The following is a 20,802-nucleotide window of genomic DNA, read 5'->3' as shown; positions in this document are numbered from 1 at the left end:
GCCCAGCCTAATCTTTTAATTTAGTTTAATTTAATTCTATTGGGGGGGCAGAGGGAGAGAGAGAGAGAATCTTTTTTTTTTTTTAAGATTTTATTTATGTATTTGACAGAGAGAGACACAGCGAGAGAGGGAACACAAGCAGGGGGAGTGGGAGAGAGAGAAGCAGGCTTCCCACTGAGCAGGGAGCCCGATGTGGGGCTCGATCCCAGGACCCTGGGATCATGACCTGAGCCGAAGGCAGATGCTTAACGACTGAGCCACCCAGGCACCCCGGGGAGAGAGAATCTTAAGCAGACTCCGCACTCACTGAGGGTGGAGCCTGATGCGGGGCTCAATCTCACAACCCCGAGATCATTACCTTAGCTGAAATCAAGAGTCCCACGCTTAACTGACTGAGCCACCCAGGCACTCCCTAGCCTGACATTTTTAAATTTTCACTTTTGATCCTTGGAGTCCACACCTTGATTCATCCAATACCCATTTACTGAACAGTTACAATATGCACTATGCTAGGCCAGGGGATACACATCCAGAAAACATGCAGCCCCCTTCTGTCAAGTTGGTCATATCCCAGGAGCCTAGCAGGTGTGATAAGTGGTGTTGCATGGGGCTGCCAGCTTGCCAGTATTCTCTGGGTACCAGATAAGACAATCTGAAGTGGGAGTAGGGCTGAGGGCAATATGAGTACACTGGGAAAGCCTCTTTGGGGTTGAGGTCAGAGCTTCTCCAGGAGAAGCAGAAGGTGCAACGGGCAGGTACAGCCCAGGCAGAAGGAGGGTTCTAACTGGCAGAGAAGCACAACGGCTGGGAGGGCCTGAGGCTTTGGTGGTCTCCTTCGGAGATGTGGCCGGAATGGTAAGCAGGAGGTCCCCACGAATGCCTCACCCGCAAGGGTTTAAAGTGGATCCTGGCGCCTCTGCCCACGAAGGCACTGGCGGCCTCAAGCAGAGGTGGTGTTCAGATTCGCCTTTTCCAACCTCTAGTAGACAGAGAAGCAGGAACCTGGAAGTCCAGTTTGAAGAGTATCGCGCCCATGCCTGAGGGGAGGGGGCTGGACCACAGGGTGGCAAGGCTCCTCAGCCCTTGGAGGCTGCCCCCAAGAAACCGGAGCCGAATGAATCGAAATGAAGACTCGTGAGGACAAGTCCTCCGTGATTCTGCCGTCAGGATAAGTCTCCAGAAAGCGGGATTTCCCAGGCTCCAGGCGGAGGAGGGTGAGGCAAGGACCGCCGCCCCGACCACCTAGGACCAAGTTGAAAGGCAGATTGAGCCACTCAAAGGTGGATTGAGCCCAGAAGCATCGATAGGATTGCTGTTAGTTACCAAGAAAAGGGGAAAGTGTTAACATTTGTGGCAGTTAGTTGTATAGATAAAATATTAAGATATAATTTATTAAGCTCAAGGGCAGTGAATAAAGGAATCAGACACCTGCCACTCCCTTCTCCCTAGCCTATTATTTATCTACTTATTCATACTTAGCCGGACGCCTGTTTCTAAACAAGCTGCGTCTTAGCCGCTCCTTCGCCTGTCCATCAGCACGGGGTTCAATGAGGGAGTGAGAGCCGCGTGTGTCCCGCCCCCGCGCCGGCCACTGCGGCCTCGCGCTTGGGTCACATGCTCGGAGAGCGTCACCGCGCCTGCGCGGGCGTCCGGCGGAGGTCTCGCGATCCTCCGACAGCCGCTGGGACTCCGGGACTAGGCAGGGAGAGGCCAGGCCCGCTCTTCCCCTCACACTTCCCGTACGCCTGCCACGGTGCCCGGGGTTGGACTTGAGCTCGTGGGGAGAGGGCGGAGCTGCCGGCAGGGACATCTCTAAAGGGCTCTGTCCCTTCAGGAGCTTCCCGGAGATGCTTTAGGGCTGCATTTGCAAAGCGCAGCGCCTCCAAGTGCTGGTGGGGGAGTCAGAAAGGTAGGATTGCCCTCCCAGCCCCTAGAAGGTTACCGTCTAAGGAATGGACCGGGAGGGGACCGGGACCTCGGTAGTAAGCAGCGATAATGAAAGACTCTCAGGTGCTAAATAGACTGTAAGCATCGTGAGCTGAGAGTTAAAAGAAGTAATTCTCTCTAGGAATCAGGGTAGTTGGCTGTGGATTGAGCCCAGAAGCATCGATAGGATTGCTGTTAGTTACCAAGAAAAGGGGAAAGTGTTAACATTTACGGCAGTTAGTTGTATAGATAAAATACTAAGATATAATTTATTAAGCTCAGGGGCAGTGAATAAAGGAATCAGAGCCCCTAACTACTTGGAGGGACCCGGGGAAGCTTCAGGAAGGAATTCAAGCTTGAGTAGGATTTTGCAAGAACGGAAAGGGAGAGTGTACAAAGTACTGGATGTATACAGAGTTCCCCTAAAGTAAACAGAATGTCTGTTTTGTGTTAGGCAGAGTATTCTTAGGTAGTTAGTCTAAGTATTCTGGCCATAGAGAAGACTAAAGTACCGCCCTCAAGGATTTTTATCTTTGTGGAGGCTTGTATATCTAATGATAGATATCCTCAGGATTCTGTGGGAGCCACCTAGCCTGGCTTTCAGGGAGGTCTTCGTTAAGGAGGCAATAAAGCAAAAAGTGTGGTTGGTATATTTGAAGCGCCAGTAAGTAGTAAAAATGGTGTGGGTGCGTAACTAGGCATGAGGTTGTAAATTTGGGCTTAGTAATGCTTTCTAGCAGATCTTGAAGGACTATGGAAGTCATACTAACCTGGGTGTAAGCACCTGTAAAAGATTGTAAATGAAACTAATGATGCACTGTAAGTTGGCTAATTGAATTTAAATTAAAAAAAAAAAGATTGTAAATGAAAAGTGATGTGACAGACTTTTTTTTTTTTTTTAAATAGGCTCCACACCCAGCTTAGAGCCCAGTGCGAGGCTTGAACTCACAACCCTGAGATCAGCACCTGAGCTGAAATCAAGAGTCGGGTTGTCGATCAACTGAGCCACCCAGGCGCCCCAGTGAACAGACTTTTTTAAAAAAGTAAGTTAGATGGATAGACAGGTGGACCTGAATAGATACGCCAGAGAAAGAATAGAGACGGGGACCAGTTCAGAGGTTGAAATTGTAGTTCTTTGATAGCAATAAAATTTTGAGAAATTTTGAGATCCAGAACTTTAATGGTGCAGGGGATGAAGATGGAGAGAATATCTTTTAAAGATATTTAAGAGGGGCACCTGGATGGCTCAGTTGGTTAAGCGGCTGCTTTTGGCTCAGGTCATGATCCCAGCGTCCTGGGATCAAGCCCCGCATTGGGCTCCTTGCTCAGCAGGGAGCCTGCTTCTCCCTCTCCCTCTGCCTGCTACTCTACCTGCTTGTGCTCTCTCTCTCTGTCAAATAAATAAATAAAATCTTAAAAAAAAAAAAAAGATATTTAAGAGATGGGATTGACAGACCCTGCTTGCTGCCTGAGATATCTTAGGATGACTCCCACATTTGAGGTTTGGGTGCCTGTAAGGTAGAATGTACAGGAGGAGGAGCAGGTTTTACAGGAGGATGATAATGAGTTCAGTTTTGGAGTCTTCAGTAGTCAATGTTCTTAGTGAAAGCACCTTCAGAAGGAATATAGAGAATCCCGCATCAGGCTCCTTGCTCAGCGGGAAGCCTGCTTCTCCCTCTTCCTCTGCCCGCCACTCCCCCTGCTTGTGCTCTCTCTGACAAATAAATAAAATCTTAAAAAAAAAATTTTTTTTTTATTTATTTATTTGCCAGAGAGAGAGCACGCACAAGCAGGGGGAGCGGCAGGCAGAGGGAGAAGGAGCCCGTTGTGGGACTCGATCCCAGGACCCTGGGATCATGACCTGAGCCGAAGGCAGATGCTTAACTGACTGAGCCATCCAGGCGTCCCGCAGCCTGCTCTTTTTTTTTTTTTTTTTAAAGATTTTATTTATTTGAGAGAGAGCACGAGAGGGAAGGGGTTAGAGGGAGAAGCAGGCTCCCTGCTGAGCAGGGAATCCTGATTTGGGACTCGATCTGGGAACTACGGGACCATGACCTGAGCCGAAGGCAGTCGCCTAACCAACTGAGCCACCCAGGTGCCCCCGGCAGCCTGTTCTTTAAATGTGCTTCTGTACTCTGAACCAGTAGCCTACTAAATATGACACTTGGAAATCGCTTAGATACCATAAATTCAGTTATTCAAAAATGAACTCCTCTGGGTATGTGGGAAGATATGAAAAAGGAGATATAACAGTAAGTGAGTTGTAGAACCTAGGTGGTAGGTATATGGATGTTCACTATACAGTATGTCAACTTTTCTGCATTTTGGAAATTTTTCATAAAATATTGAGAAAAATAAGCGATCGTCTCTACCCTCCAACTGTTCCTGCCCCAGTGGGCCCATCTCAATAAGCAGAACCACCATCTACTCAGTTGTTTAGGCAAGAGATCTGGGAATATCATTCTTCAATTAATCGCTCTCCTTCTTCCTTCTATTCCAGTCAGTCACCAAATCTCCTAAATATCTCTTAAATCCATCAACAGTGGAGTTGTACCTTACACCAAGGTTAGGTTCTAAAGTCAGTACAGAAAGCAAAAGTTGCATAGTCAGCATAACCTTTGGAAATCCCTTAAATCACTCAGAAAATATAGTGGCCATAGTCTTGTGTGCATAACTATGTACCCACAATGTATGTACAAGTTTATATGGTAGGGTACAGTATGTCATAGGATATACAGTATAACATTAAGATATTTTTAACTTCATAAAAAAAATGGAAGATAGTACTCATAGTTGAACAGAGTTATGAAATGAACACAAGGCATAAGGACACAATATTCCTCACCTCTCCAGTGCCTCCATCCTAGTCCAAGCTTCCACCAACCCTCACAATTATTGAAATGGCTTCCTAACTGGTCTCCTGGTACTGTCCAATCCATTCTCCACAGTCCAGGCAGAATGACCTAACTGGTGGGATCGGGCCACTGCTTTAAAATACCTCAGTGATAGGGCACCAGGTGGCTCAGTCGGTTAAGTGTCCGACTCTTGATAACGGCTCAGGTCATGATCTCAGGGTCCTGGGATCAAGATCTGCATAGGGCTCCCCACTGGGTGTGAAGCCTGCTTCAGATTCTCTCATGCTCCCTCTGCCCCTTCCCCCTGTCTCTCTCTTTCTCTCTCTTTCACTCTAAAATATAATATAATATATATATATATGCCTCACTTATATCCCACTGTTCCCTTATGACAGTGTCTGACACACTCCCATTTGGCTGCCCAACCTTCCACCATCTGGCTTCTGCAGTCCTCAGACTTCATCACGCATACCTCTTCCCTCTTGTTCTCTAGGCCCCCTCAGAACTCAGCTTGTTACCTTTCAGTTCCTCAGGCTTACCACATTCTTTTGTACTTGGGGGCTTTCACATGCTGTCCTCTGAACAGAACTCTCTACCCCTCTCTATAAGACGGGTAAGCTCTGTACCCCTGTGGCAGACGCCTCTTGCATACTCAACAAGCCATCCTCTTCCAATCCCCCAATACTTTGTTCTTGATGAATTTTAAATTAAAAAAACATTGTGTAAAATAACACACATTTAAAAATTATACTGGAAATAAATGTATAGTTCAATGGATATAAAGTGAAACTCCTTGCAACAACCACCTAAGTCAAGCAAATGGACACTGCCAACACCCAAAAGCCCTCCAGAATGCTGCTTTCTGTTCAGACTCCTCACCCCTGTAAAGGAACCACTCTCCTCCTGTGATGACATTTATTGTAATCATTTACTTGCTTTTTCTTTATATTTTTACCACCTAAATATGAATCCTAAAGGGGCGCCTGGGTGGCTCAGTCGGTTAAGCGTCTGCCTTCGGCTCAGGTCATGATCCCAGGGTCCTGAGATCGAGCCCCGCATCGGGCTCCCTGCTCAGCAGGAGGCCTGCTTCTCCCTCTCCCTCTGCCCCTGCTTGTGTTCTTTCTCTCGCTGTCTCTCTGTCAAATAAATAAATAAAAATCTTAAAAAAAAAAAAATACGAATCCTAAAAACATTTAGGGTTTTTTGGTGGTTGTTTTTTTTCATTTTTTAAGATTTTATTTATTTGACAGAGATAGAACACAAGCTGGGGGAGTGGCAGAGGGAGAAGCAGGCTCCCCGCTGAGCAGGGAGCCCAATGTGGGGCTCCATCCCAGGACCCCAGGATCATGACCTGAGCTGAAGGCGGATGCTTAACTGACTGAGCCACCGAGGCACCCCTTTGGTTTTTTGTTGTTTTTTTTTTAAACAATCATTTGGTGTTAAGAAAAATTATTTTTTAGTACAGCTGACACACAATGTTACATTAGTTTCAGATGTACAGCATGGTGATTTGACAAGTTTATACATTGTGCTGTGGTCACCAAAAATGTAGCAACCATTTAGGTTTTTTTAAAAAAGCTTTATTGCCCACCTCCTCCCAGCCCCTGGTAACCTGTCATCCACTTTCTGTCTCTATGACTTTGCTTACTTTAGGAACTTCATGTTAAGTACTTCAGTAATTGGAAGTACTTCTGTGTTTTGCTTATTTCTTTTAGCATATGTTTTCAAGGTTCATCCATGTTGTAGCATGTATCAGAGCTTCATTCCTTTTATGGCTGAATAATATTCTATTGTATGGATATACCACATTTTGTTTATCTATTCATCTGTTGATTGACCTTCAGGATGCTATTGTGAAGAATGCACAGTCGCTTAATTTTACCTATTTTTGAACTTTATAAGTGGAATTACAACATATTTTTTGTATGTCTGGCTTTTTAAGCATGCATTCATGTTATTCCGTATACCGTAGTTCATTCATTTTCATATAGAATTCCATTTTAGAAATAAACCACAATTTATCCATTCTCCTGTTGATGGATATTTGGCTTGTTTCCAATTTTAGGCTATGTTAGCAAATATGCTAACATCAAAAAAAAATTGCATGCATTTTTGTTGGGTATACAGGGCAGCTAGGAGTTGAATGTCTGGGTCAGAGTCTCTTCAGCCTGACTAGATATTGCCAAAGTGGTTGTACTAATTTTTACTCCTATCCACAGGGTTTGAGAGTTCTTGTTACACATTCTTACCAACTCTTAAGGTTGTCTGTTTAGCTATTCTGGTGACTTTGTTTGTATTGAGTTTAATTTGCATTTCCATGTCTATAAATGAGGTAGAACACTTTTTATATGTTGATTGGCCATTTGGATATCCTCTGTGAGATGTCTACTCAAGTCTCTTGCATATTTTTCTACTAGACTTTTCCATATTGATTTGTAGTTCTTCCAGGTATGAACTCTTTGGTAGGTAATATATTGGAAATAGTGTGCCTCTTCATTCTATTAACAGTGTCTTTGATGAAAAGATGTTTTTAAATCGAATGTAATTGGGACACCTGGGTGGCTCAGTTGTTAAGCGTCTGCCTTTGGCTCAGTTCATGAGCCTACAGTCCTGGGATCGAGCCCCGCATTGGGCTCCCTGCTCAGTGGGGAGTCTGCTTCTCCCTCTCCCACTCCCCCTGCTTGTGTTCCCTCTCTTGCTGTGTCTCTCTGTCAAATAAATAAATAAAATCCTTTTTAAAAAAAAGGAAGAAGAAGAAGAAAATATCCAGACTCAATTATACCCAGGAAGAGAAACAGACATACTTCCGGACCCTTTTATTTTATAGCAATAGTGTTACAGGCTGAGATAGACCTATCTACTGAACTTATTAAAAACCTTGGGAACTCGGGCGCCTGGGTGGCTCAGTTGTTAAGCATCTGCCTTCCGCTCAGGTCATGATCCCAGGGTTCTGGGATCGAGCCCTGCATCAGGCTCCCTGCTCAGCGGGAAGCCTGCTTCTCCCTCTCCCACTCCCCCGCTTCTCCCTCTCCCACTCCCCCTGCTTGTGTTCCCTCTCTCACTGTGTCTCTCTCTGTCAAATAAATAAATAAAATCTTTAAAAAAAAACCTTGGGAACTCTCAATCTGCTCATCTAATACTGACTGTATGTTAAAAAGAATGCCAGTATAATATTAAAACAAGTCTCCCTCATTGAATCAGCACCTACGTTTGGCACAAAATAATACACCAGTAATTTTAGTGACTGATAAGATTGAAAAATTTAGGGAATTCAACACTTTTATGATTCTCACTTATTAACATTGCTTTCAACCACTTTTTTTTTTTAAGATTTTTTTTTTTAAGATTTTATTTATTTTTTTGATAGAGACACAGTGAGAGAGGGAACACAAGCAGGAGGAGTGGGAGAGGGAGAAGCAGGCTTCCCGCAGAGCAGGGAGCCCGATGTGGGGCTCGATCCCAGGACCCTGAGATCATGACCTGAGCTGAAGGCAGACGCTTAATGATTGAGCCACCCAGGCGCTCCCAGTCTGTAGCTTTATAACAAATTTTGTTATCTATAAGGCAAGTCTCCTCCTACTTAGTTCTTTTTCAGGAGTGTCTTGGCTATTGTTTAATGATCAGTATCAAACGTTAGGAATAGTCTGTACCAATTATTTTATGTAAGCATTAAAAATAGAAAGCCCATGTTGTAATCCTTTCCTGAATAGTTATTCCAATGACTTTCCAGTTTAGTAGCTGGCCGTGCTGTCCAACACAGTAGCCACCAGTCACTGTGGGTAGTGAGTACTTGAAATGTAGCGGGTTTCAATTGCAGTGTCCTGTAAGTGTAAAGAACACCAGATTTCAAAGACTCAGCATGAAAAAAGAATGCAAGGTATCTCAGATATCTCATTAGTAATTTTTGTATTGATTACATGTTGACATGATATTTTGGGTATATTGTGTTAAATGAAGTAGATTATTAAAATTATTTTCACCTGTCTCATTTGACTTTTTTAATTCCAGTGTAGTTAACATAAGTGTTATATTAGTTTCAGGTGTACAATATAGTGATTCAACAATTCTAGACATTACTCAGTGCTGATCATCATAAGTGTACTATTTTATCCATTCCCACCCACCTCCCCTCTGGGAACCATCGGTTTGTCCTTAACTATAGAGGGTGGTTTTTTGGCGGGGGTGCCTGGGTGGCTTAGTCATTCTTTTTTCCTTGCATTCTTTTTTCATGCTGAGTCTTTGAAATCTGGTGTTCTTTACACTTACAGGACACTGCAATTGAAACCTGCCGCATTTCAAGTACTCACTACCCACAGCGACTGGTGGCTACTGTGTTGGACAGCACGGCCAGCTACTAAACTGGAAAGTCATTGGAGTAACTTAAGTGTCTGGTGCTTGATTTTGGCTCAGGTCATGATCTCAGGGTTATGAGATGGAGCCCTGTGTTGGGCTCTGTGCTGAGCTTGGAGCCTGCTTAAGATCCTCTCTCTCCTTTTCCACCCCCCACAAGTAATAAAAATTTTTTTAAAAAGAGTCTCTTTTTTCTTTGTTTATTTGTTTCATAAATTACACATAAGAGTGAAATTGCATGGTATTTGTCTATCTCTGACTGATTTATTTCACTTAGCTTTATACTCTGTAGAGCCATCCATGTTGTTGCACATGGCAAGATTTCATTCTTTTTTATGGCTGAGTAATATTCCAGTGTGTGTGTGCACACACATGTATCTTTATTAATCTATTTTTTATAGAATATTCTTTTTTTAAAAGATTTTATTTATTTATTTGAGAGAGAGAGTGTTCTCAAGCACAAGCAGGGCAAGAGGCAGAGGGAGAGAGAAAGGGAGAAGCAGACTCTCCACTGAGCAGGGAGCCTGATGTGGGGCTCAGTCCCAGGCCCCTGGGATCATGACCTGAGCTGAAGGCAGATGCTTAAGTGACTGAACCACCCAGGCACCCCTCATTCATCTATTGATGGACCCTTGGGCTACTTCCATAATTTGGTTATTATAAATAATGCTGCAGTAAACATAGGAGTACATGTATCTTTTTGAATTAGTGTTTTTGTATTCTTTGGGTTGACTTTTTAAATTTTTTTTTCATTTTTAAAATTTAAATTCAATTAATTAACATATAATGTGTTACCGGTTTCAGAGGTGGAGTTTAGTGATTCATCAGTCTTACATAACACCCAGTGCTCAGTCTTATATAACATCACGTGCCCTCCTTAATGTCCATCACCCAGTTACTACATCCCCCAGCCCCCTCCCCTCCAGCAACCCTCAGTTTGTTTCCTATGAATAAGAATCTCTTATGGTTTGTCTCCCTCTCTAATTTTGTCTTGTTTTATTTTTCCTTTCCTTCCCCTATGATCCTCTGTTTTAAACAGTTTCTTGAATTCCACATGAGTGAGATCATATAACTGTCTTTCTCTGATTGACTTATTTCACTTAGCATAATACCCTCTAGTTTCATCCACACCATTGCATATGGCAAGATTTCAATTTTTTGATGGCTGAGTAGTATTCCATGTTTGACTTTTTTTAATGTGACTACGAAAATATTTGGAATTATAAGTGTGGCTTGTATTTGTGACTCACATTGTACTATATTTGTATTGGAGAGTGTGGTGGGCTGATAAATGGCCCCCAAAGATATCCAGGTCCTAATTTCTGGAACCTGGGAGTGTTACCTTTACATGGCAAAAGGGACTTTGAGATGGGGAGATTATCTTGGATTATCTGAACAGACCCTAAATGTAAATCACAAAGGTCCTCAAAAGAAGGAGGCAGGGTGGGGCGCCTGGGTGGCTCAGTCAGTTAAGCGTCTGCCTTGGCTCAGGTCATGATCTCAGTGTCCTGGGATCCAGCCCCGCATCGGGCTCCCTGCTTGGCAGGGAGTCTGCTTCTCCCTCTCACTCTGCGCACTGCTCCCCCTGCTTGTGCTCTCTCACTTTCTATCAAATAAATAAAACCTTTAAAAAAATTTTTTTAAAAAAGGAGGCAGGGTGAGATATGACATCAAAAGGGGAAAAGGCATTTGACTATCGAAGCTGAGATTGGAGTGATGTGAGCAGCTACCAGAAACTGGAAGGAACAAGCAAAAGATTCTTCCCTGGAGCCTCCAGAAGGAACCAGCCCTGCTGGTTGCCCCTAGAATTTGTCTCTTAAAGACAACTATACTCTTGTCTTGGATCTCCCTCTCAGAATGATGTGCTGTCCTTCACATCTTTGACAGTGGTAGTTTAGTTTTTCCTAATACCTTTGATAATGTGCTATGAAAGCCTGGAAATTTTTATTGAGTAGATGGTGTGTATAGTATTAACATTTAAATAAAAATTTAGAGGGGCATCTGGGTGGTGTAGTTGGTTAAGTGTCAGACTCTTGGTTTTAGCTCAGGTTGTGATCTCTGGATTGTGAGATCAAGCCCCACATTGGGCTCTACGCTCAGCAGAGTCTGCTTAAGACTCTGTCTCCCTCTCCCTTTACCCCTCCCCACTGTGCTCTCTGTGTCTCTAACATAAATTTAAAAAATACTTTTTAGGGGCGCCTGGGTGGCTCACTCCATTAAGCGTCTGCCTTCCCCTTGAGTCATTGATCCCAGGGTCCTGGGATCGAGCCCCGCATCAGGCTCTCTGCTCAGTGGGGAGCCTGCTTCTCCCTCTCCCTCCGCCTGCCGCTCCCCCTCTTGTGCTCCCTCTGTCAGATAAATAAAATCTTTTTAAAAAAAATTGAGGGGCACCTGGGTGGCTCAGTTGGTTAAGCGACTGCCTTCGGCTCAGGTCATGATCCTGGAGTCCCGAGATGGAGTCCTGCATCGGGCTCCCTGCTCAGCAGGGAATCTGCTTCTCCCTCTGACCCTCCCCCCTCTCATGGTCTCTCTCTATCTCATTCTCTCTCTCAAATAAAAAAATAAAATCTTAAAAAAAAAAAAAAAATTGAGTGGCAGGGCGCCTGGGTGGCTCAGTCGTTAAGTGTCTGCCTTCAGCTCAGGTCATGATCCCAGGGTCCTGGGTTCGAGCCCCACATCGGGCTCCCTGCTCAGCGGGAAGCCTGCTTCTCCCTCTCCCACTCCCCCTGCTTGTGTTTCCTCTCTCGCTGTGTCTCTCTCTGTCAAATAAATAAAAAATCTTTAAAAATAAAATAAAAAAAAATTTAGTGGCTAAAAGGGACGCCTGGGTGGCTCAGTCATTTAAGCATCCAAATCTTGATTTCAGCTCAGGTCATGATCTCAGGGTCATGAGATCGAGCCCCACATTGCGCTCCATGCTGGGCATGGAGCCTGCTTAGGATTCTCTCTCTGCTGCTCCTCTGCCCCTCCCCCTGCACTGCTCGCCCTCTCTGTCACTCTCTCTCTCAAAAAAAAAAAAAGGGGGAGAGACAATTCTACTGAAAAACAACATGGGTGTATATCCAGAAGAAAATATCAGAACTCTTACACCTCAATAAAAAGAAAACAAACAATCCAATCAAAACATGGGCAAAAGGGCAAAAGATGTGAATAGACATTTCACCTAAAAAGATATAAAAATTGCTGATAAGCATATGATGAGATACTCAATATCATTAATGATAGGGACATACAAATCCAAACCACATGCAAACCTTGTCAAACCCACCAAAATGGCTATAATAAAAAAATCAGACAATAACAAATGTTGGCAAGGTGTGAAGAAATGGGAAGCCTCAGACTTTGCTGGCAGGAATAAAAAATGATAGAGTCACTTTGGAAAACTGACAGTTTCTCAAAAGGTTAAACATATGACCCAGCAATTCTATTTGGTATCTACCCAAGAGAAATGAAAACATATCCACATAAGGCCTTGCACATAAATGTTCTTTTTTTTTTTAACATTTTATTTATTTATTTGAGAGAGCACAAGCAGGGGGAGCGGCATGCAGAGAGAGAGAGAGAAGCAGGCTCCCCACTGAGCAGGGAGCCCAACGTGGTACTCGATCCTAGGACCCTGGGATCACGGGATCATGACCTGAGCCAAAGGCAGACGCTTAACTGACTGAGCCATCTGGTGCCCCGCACATAAATGTTCTTAGCATCCTTATTCATAATAACCAAAATGGAAACCAAATTGGAAACATCCTAAGTGTCCATCAATTGGAGAATGGATAGACCAAATGTGGTATGTCCATACGATGAACTACAATTAAAAGGAACAAAATACAGATACATGCTATGGTATGGATGAACCTCAAAGCCATTCTGCTCGGTGAAAGAAGTCAAGAGACTTCATATTGTATGATTCTGTGTATATAAAATATCCAGAAAAGGCAAAAGTCTTCCCTAATTCAATATGCCCCTAATTTATGGTAGTACAGAACAAATCAATAGCCTCATAATAAACCAAGTTTACATTTACCTAGATTTGTAAAAAATCATGAGGTGAGGTAGAATTTCCACCTTGAAAATTTCATTTTTAGCTACTAAAAAAACCCTAAAATTTCATTTCTAGGGCTATTAAAAATATGCATTTACGAAGTAGTTTCTAAACTATTTCGAAGGGAGATACAAGGACCACCAAAAACCGTGATGTAAAATGTCCCAGATTTGGCTTCCTATCTCCTGCGTACCTCCTCATTTTCAGTGTCTCCGTTCTCTAGTGGGTCTTCCTTCCCTCCTTCCTTTCCTTTGACATATTCACATACCATTCTTGGTTTTTGTTTTGTTTTGTCTTTTTTTTTTTCTTATTTAACTGTCTTTTTTTTATGTTAAGACTTTTTTTGGGCGCCTGGGTGGCTCAATCTGTTAAGCGTCTGCCTTCGGCTCAGGTCATGATCCCAGGGTCCTGGGATCGAGCCCCACATCAGGCTCCCTGCTCGGCAGGGAGTCTGCTTCTCCCTCTCCCTCTGCCTGCCACTCCCCTTGCTTGTGCTCTCTATCTCTCTCTGTGTCAAATAAATAAATAAAATCTTTAAAAAAAAAACCTTTTTTTCATCTGAAGACTTATCCTTTCCTGTCTTTTTTGACTTAGCTTCAACTTTTTCAGAGCAACCTTGTCCATCCCCTGAGGAACTCTATCTCCCCCTCAGTGGAACGTGCTCTCAGTGGAACTGGCTTGTGAAGAACTGCAAGATGAGAGCTGACACTTGGGCATCCTGGGGTTGGCTGTGAGAGAGGAAGATGGGTCTTAACTGTAGAGTCTTTGGGATTTTCTATGCATACAGTCATTCTCTGTAAATACCAATAGTTTTGTTTCTTCATTCTAATCATTTTGCCTTTTTTTTTTTAAGTAGGCTCCATGCCCAATGTGGGGCTTGAACTCATGACCCTGATATCAAGAGTCGCATGCTGTACTGACTGAGTCAGCCAGGTACCCCAAACATTTTGCCTTTTATTTCTTTTTCTTTTTTACTACTCTGGATAGACCTCCAAGTAATGTTGATGGGAAGTGGAGACAGAGGGCATCCTGACCTTGTCTTGTTCCTGATTGTGGTAGCCTGCCTCCAAGATGGCCCTCAATGTCAATACCTCCTACTGGTCTTCACACCCTAGCATAGTGCCTCTCATATTGTTTGTGTGACCAATTGAGAGCATGGTATAAGTAAGGGTATGTCACTTCTGAGACTAGGACATACAAGACATGGGGACATTTGCCTCTCTCTCTTGGAAACTAGTTCGAGGGGAAGCCACCTACCATCTTGTGAGGAGAGGTCCACGTGGTGAGAAACTGAGGACTCCAGCCAACAAGTAAAGATCTGTGGCCTCCTGCTAACAGTCATGTGAGTGGCCTTGAAGGGATCCTCTGACCCCACTCAAGTCTTCAGATGACTATAGCCCCAGCTCACTTCTTGACTGTGAGACCCTGAGCCAGAGCCACTCAGTTAAGCCACTTCCAAATTCCTAATGCACAGAATCCATGAGATAATATATATTTGTTGTTTTAATCCACTAAGTGTTGAGGTAATTTGCTACACAGCAATAAATCACTGATCTCAAAGGAAAAGCTTTCAACATTTCACCATTTACATGATGTTTGCTACTGGTACTTTGTAGTATCCTTTGTCATATTAAGAAAGTCCCCTTTTAGTCCTAGTTCACTAAGAGTTTTGTTTTGTTTTGTTTATTTTTTTAAAGTAATCTCTACCCCCAACATAGAGCTTGAACTCACGACCCTGAGTTAAAGAGTCATGCTCTACCAACTGAGCCAGCCAGGCGCCCTCGCTAAGAGTTTTGTATCATAAATATACGTCAATTTTTTTTAAAGATTTTATTAATTTATTTGACAGAGAGTTAGCAAGAGCAGGAACACAAGCAGGGGGAGCGGCAGAGGGAGAGGGAGAAGCAGGCCTCCCGCTGAGCAGGACCCTGGGATCATGACCTGAGCTGAAGGCAGACGCTTAACGCCTGAGCCGCCCAGGCGCCCCTACGTCAAATTTTTATTAAATATTTTTCCTGCAGCTATGGAGATGACCTATGATTTTTCTTGTTTGGTTTGTTAATGTGGTGAATTCATTAATTGATATTTTAAAAAGTTAAACTTAGCTCGCATTACTAAAATCATAATAAACACAACTTGGACATGATGTGTCATTCTTTTTTATATATTGCTGAATTCAACTTCCCAATATTTTCTTTAGAATTTTTGTGTCATTGTTCATGAATGAGATTTACCTGTAATTTTCCATCCTCATAGTGTCTTTATCAGGTTTTGGTATTGAGATTACATATTTTGTGGTTTTTATGAGGTGGTCGGTCAGGTGCAGCCACAGAGGAGACAGAAAAGAGCAGAGGGGGAAAAACCCCAAAAAACACACAGGTCCTAGAGACAGGAGACACGAACCCATTTTTGCTGATTAAAAAAAAAAAATTTACAGAGCCACGTTGGAAAGACACCAGGGTGGTCAGGAAGCAGAAGACAGTGGAATATGGGAAGATTTAGGCCTTTATTGGGGTTTCTGGGGAAAAGGCAAGGCAGGGAAGGGTTTAGGACTGGCTAGTTTGAGTAATTTTGGCTGCCTTTGGGTTACAGGGTTGGTCCCTAGTTGCCTGGCACCTGGCCCTGGGATGATTAAGGCAGAGGAGTATTGCCTCCCGGGATGCAGGGCCAGACAGAGGAGGGACCGCCCTGGATGACGCTCCCAGCTGGGCCCTTTGCCATCTCTTAAGAATTGTTTCTCCCAGGGCGCCTGGGTGGCTCAGTTGGGTAAGTGACTGCCTTCGGCTCAGGTCATGATCCTGGAGTCCCGGGATCGAGTCCCACATCAGGCTCCTTGCTCAGCAGGGAGTCTGCTTCTCCCTCTGACCCTCCTCCCTCTCATGTTCTCTGTCTCTCATTCTCTCTCTCGCAAATAAATAAAATCTTTAAAAAAAAAATTAAAAAAAAAAAAAAAGGAAGAATTGTCTCTCCTAAGCCAGGAAAGGTTTTTTTAGGATGTCAGAACATAGTAATATATAGAAAGTTTCAGGTTATTTACACTGATGTGTTATCTAATTGTATCTGTGGGACAAGGTGAGCTTAGGGTCCTCCTATTCCTCCATCTTCCCTTTCTTCGAAAATTTAAAAAATATATATATTTACAGTACATTGTACTAGGCTCAAAATGAGTTGGCAAAAACTCTCTGAAAGAGTTTGTACAATATTAACTTATATCTTGCATAAATATTTGATAGAAGTTGCTGATCAAGCCATGTGGGCCTGGAACCTGCTTTGTAGGAAAAATTTTTTCCACCTTTATTTATTTGTTTGTTTTACGATTTACTTATTATTTTGAGAGAGAGAGAGTGAGAGAAGAAAGCACAATTGGGGGGAGGAGCAGAGGGAGAAGCAGGCTCCCCACTGAGCAGGAAGCCTGATGGGGGACTCCATCCCAGGACCCTGGGATCATGACCTGAGTGGGAGGCAGACACTCAACCGACTGAGCCACCCAGGCGCCCCTGTAGGAAAATTTTAAATTAGTGTTTCAGTTCTTTTGAGTTATTGGTCTACTCAGAATTCCTGTTTCTTCTTTGGTATTTTATAAACTGTCTTTTTCCTCCTTGGGAATTTATTCATTCCATAAAAATTTTCCAATGCTTTAGCGTAAAGTTCGTAATATTCTCTTGGTTTCTTCTGAAAGTCTGCAGGGATTATAGTAATGCCCTGTTTTTCATTCCTGTCAGGGTTCATCCCAGCCTTCTCTCTCTCTTTTTTCTATTTCATTTCACCAAAGGTTTATCAGTTTTATTAGTCTTCCCAAAGTACCAACTTGTTTTATTTTTATTCTATTGTGTGTGTGTATGCTTTCAATTATCTTTATTATGTCCTTATTTCTAATTTCAAGTTTAATTTGCTATTCTTTTTCTACTTTTTGATGCATGTTTAGTTCATTAATGTTTTCTGATTTAACTATGTAAGGCTGTAAATTTCCATCAAGAGAATAGCTTGTGGGGCGCCTGGGTGGCTCAGTCGTTAAGCATCTGCCTTCGGCTCAGGTCATGATCCCAGGGTCCTGGGATCGAGCCCCACATCGGGCTCCCTGCTCGGTGGAAAGCCTGCTTCTCCCTCTCCCACTCCCCCTGCTTGTGTTCCCTCTCTCGCTGTGTCTCTCTCTGTCAAATAAATAAATAAAATCTTTAAAAAAAGAAAAAAAGAATAGCTTGTATCCCACAACTTTTGATATGTAGTGTTTTTAAATTATTTATTTCAGACTTTGTAATTTCATTATAATTTCTTCTTTGATTCATGAATTATTTAAAAAAAATTTTTTTTGATTCATGAAATACTTAGAAATATATTGTTTTATTTCCAAACATCTAGGGTTTTCTAGCTGTCGTTTTGCCTTTTTTTTTTTTTTTTTTTAAGATTTATTTATTTGACAGAGAGACATAGCGAGAGAGGGAACACAAGCAGGGGGAGTGGGAGAGGGAGAAGCAGGCTTCCTGCGAAGCAGGGAGCCCTATGCGGGGCTCGATCCCACGACCCTGGGACCACGACCTCAGCCGAAGGCAGACGCTTAACGACTGAACCACCCAGGTGCCCCTGTCCTTTTGCTTTTTAATTCCAGTGTAATTGCATTGCGACTAAAGATTAGCTCTGAATGATTTTAATCCTTTGGATTTGTTGAAACTAGCTTTATGGCTTAGTATATGGTCGATTATCTTAAATAATAAACTCTACCTCCAACATGGGGCTCATGACCCTGAGATCAAGGGTTGCGTGCCCTACTGACTGAGCCAGCCGGGTGCTCTTTCTTTTCACTTTCTTGATGGTATGCTTTGAAGCACAAAAGCTTTAAATTTTCATATAGTCTAATTAATCTATTTTTTCTTTAGTTGTTTATGATTTGGTGTCCTGTCTAGAGAACCAGTGCCTACCCTAAGGTCACAGAGCTTTACTCCTATGTTTGTTTTCTTCTAAGATTTTTATATTTTTAGCTCTTATACTTAGGTCTTTGTCCCATTTTGAGTTAATATTTGTATATTACATGAGGTAGGGGTCCACTTTTACTTATTTGTATGTGTATATACAATTGTCCCAGAACTGTTTGTTGAAAAGACTATTTTTTTCCTGTTGAATTTTTGGCAACTGGGGTTGAAAATCAGTTGACCATCAATGTGAGGATTTTTCTGCACTCTGAATTCTATTCCATTGACCTGTATGTTTACCCTTATCCAATACCACACCGTCTTAATTGCTGTAGCTCTGTAGTAAGTTATTTTTGGGTTTTTTTTTTAAGACACTGACTTTTTTTTTTTTTTAAGATTTTATTTATTTATTTGACAGAGAGAGAGAGTGCACAAGGAGGCAGAGCGGCAGGCAGAGGGTCAAACAGACTCCCCACTGAGCAGGGAGCCCCATGCAGGACTCGATCCCAGGACCATAGGCTCATGAACTGAGCCGAAGGCAGACGCTTAACTGACTGAGCCACCCAGGGCCCCTGTAGTAAGTTTTGAAATAGGGAAGTGTGGGTCCTCTGAATGTTGTGGCTTTTAAAGGTAATTTGTCTGTTTCAGTCTGACTGCTTTTACTATTTTCTCATTGTCTTTGGTTTTCTGCAGTTTCACTAATGTATAAGACAGTGAGTTTCTTTTTTATTTATCCTGCTTAGGATTTGTTAGATTCTTAAATGTATGATTTAATGTGTTTCATCAATTCTGGAAATTTTTGAGCCATTTTTTCCCAAATATTGCCTAAGTCCATTCTTTCCTTTCCTTATGGACTCTTCTTAGACCTTTTCATTGTGACATCCATGTTTCTTACCCACTCCTCTGCGTTTTCTTTCTCTTTACTCCATTATGCATCATTGTGGGTATTTTCTTCTGACCTATATATTCCAGTTCATTAATTTTCATTAATTTTCTCTTATATTATTTCTAATTTGCCGATAAAACTCTCAGTTCTCAACTTTGGTTATTGTGTTTTAAGTTCCAGAATTTACATTTTTTTCCCGTTTAACATTTACAATATCATTTTTAAAAATTTCTATTTCCCAACCAAATTTTCCATTCTTGGCTTGTGTTCCTTGAACATAACAAGCATAACTGTTTTGTAATCTATGCTGATCATTTCAGTATCTGGAGACCCTGTGAGTCTATTTCTATTACCTGTTGTACCTACTGTTCTTATTTGTGCTGTCTGATATCCTTGGGTTATCTTTGTGTACTGGACATTGTTTTAGAAAATTATTTATAGAAATACCCTGACGTTCAAGATAATATTGTCTTCCTCTAAAGAGAACTTATTCTTTTGCCAGCTCCTGAGGGCACTAGCAGTGGGAACCACCTGACTTTGAAATTTCCACCCTAGCCCCTGGAGGCTGCCAGAATTGCAGCTCAGCCTTTTCCAGAACAAAGTCCCAGGGCATAGGCCGCCTTCAGAGGAGGCTTCACTTCTCCACTTTCCCATGTCTTCAGTATCTCAGCATCTCATTTCAGCAGTTCCTCAAATCTTGTTACTTCTCTGATTCTTTTAAGATGACTTTTATAAGTTTGTTTTTATTGGTATGAAGGTTTATTTATTATTTATTATCTAGGAGTCCATATCCACAATTGGTGGACCCTTTGATTCTCATTTGAGGGATCTAATAGGCAGCAATATCTCCAGGAGAGGTAGGGTCCTCACTGTGCTATGGGATCAATCCTGATTGGTCTGTGTCAATCATGGTAACTCCTTCTCTCTATGCCTGAGGTGGGCATATGACCCACTTTCGGGAGAAAAGACACAAGAGGAAAACTCCTGGAAATTTGTGGATGAATTTTTGTGCCCGTTTGAAAGCTGCTTGGGAACTAGAGCCCTTTCTCTTCTTTGTCCTCTGAGAAGATGTTATGTAAGGAAGTCACACTTGAATCTATGGCAACCCTCTTATGACTGAAGGAAAAACCAAGAAAATTGTAGGGATATCAACTCATGGCTCTTGATATTGTTGAGCCGCCTAAAAGCGCTGAAACTCTTTGCTTCCAGGCTTCTTAAGGAAATAATAAACATCCTTATGGTTTCACTGTTGGTCAGATTTTCTGTTGTGTGCAGCCCAAAGCATTTCAAACTGACATATCATCCTTCGGGACTCAGCTTGAAATGCCACTTCCTCAGGGAGGCCTTCCTGAAACCTCCACATCAACTCATTTGATATAATCTCTCTACTTTCCTTTTAGTGTCCCACATCATATTTGTAATTATTTGTGGAATGATAGTCTTTCTCTCTGGGCTGTCCGCTCCATGGGAACAGAGACTATGGTGGGGTCCTAGAGCCCATCCCAGTGCCAGGCATGGTAGCCTATAAATCAGTAGTTATCCAAATAAACAAACAAAAGAAAAGGTCAAGAGCCCAAGTAGAGGGAGATACTGGATAAAAGTCCTGGCGGATGTGAATTAAAATTTGTGCAGTCGTGCCTCTAACACATGAAAACTTTTAAAGCTCAGAGAATCATTATAGAAGGGTTGGAGTGGCCATCGTGAGCATGGGTGTGAATGTTTATCTGGCACAAGTAAGAGCCGCCAAGTTGTGTTAAAGACCCAGCTGGGATTAGACCCCATAAATGTGCGTTGGCATAAATCGGCAGAATTATGAGATTTTCTCCAGCAGTGTTC

At 42.6% G+C, this 20,802-nt stretch overlaps 1 long non-coding RNA gene across 1 annotated transcript in view; it reads right to left on the bottom strand.

Moving 5' to 3' along the window:
* Positions 1–67: 67 nt before the first annotated feature.
* The window catches only part of LOC118539628 (uncharacterized), a 55,422-nt gene continuing 34,687 nt past the window's right edge, over positions 68–20,802 (bottom strand). The window contains exon 7 of the long non-coding RNA XR_013447928.1: positions 68–1,242. This is a non-coding gene — a long non-coding RNA (uncharacterized LOC118539628). The remainder of the gene's footprint in view (positions 1,243–20,802) is intronic.

The sequence above is a fragment of the Halichoerus grypus genome, chromosome 5 (assembly GCF_964656455.1).
Source record: "Halichoerus grypus chromosome 5, mHalGry1.hap1.1, whole genome shotgun sequence".
Lineage (NCBI taxonomy): Eukaryota > Metazoa > Chordata > Mammalia > Carnivora > Phocidae > Halichoerus > Halichoerus grypus.
The sequence above is the reverse complement of the archived record's forward strand: the minus strand, read 5'-3'. Positions and strand labels throughout refer to the sequence as shown.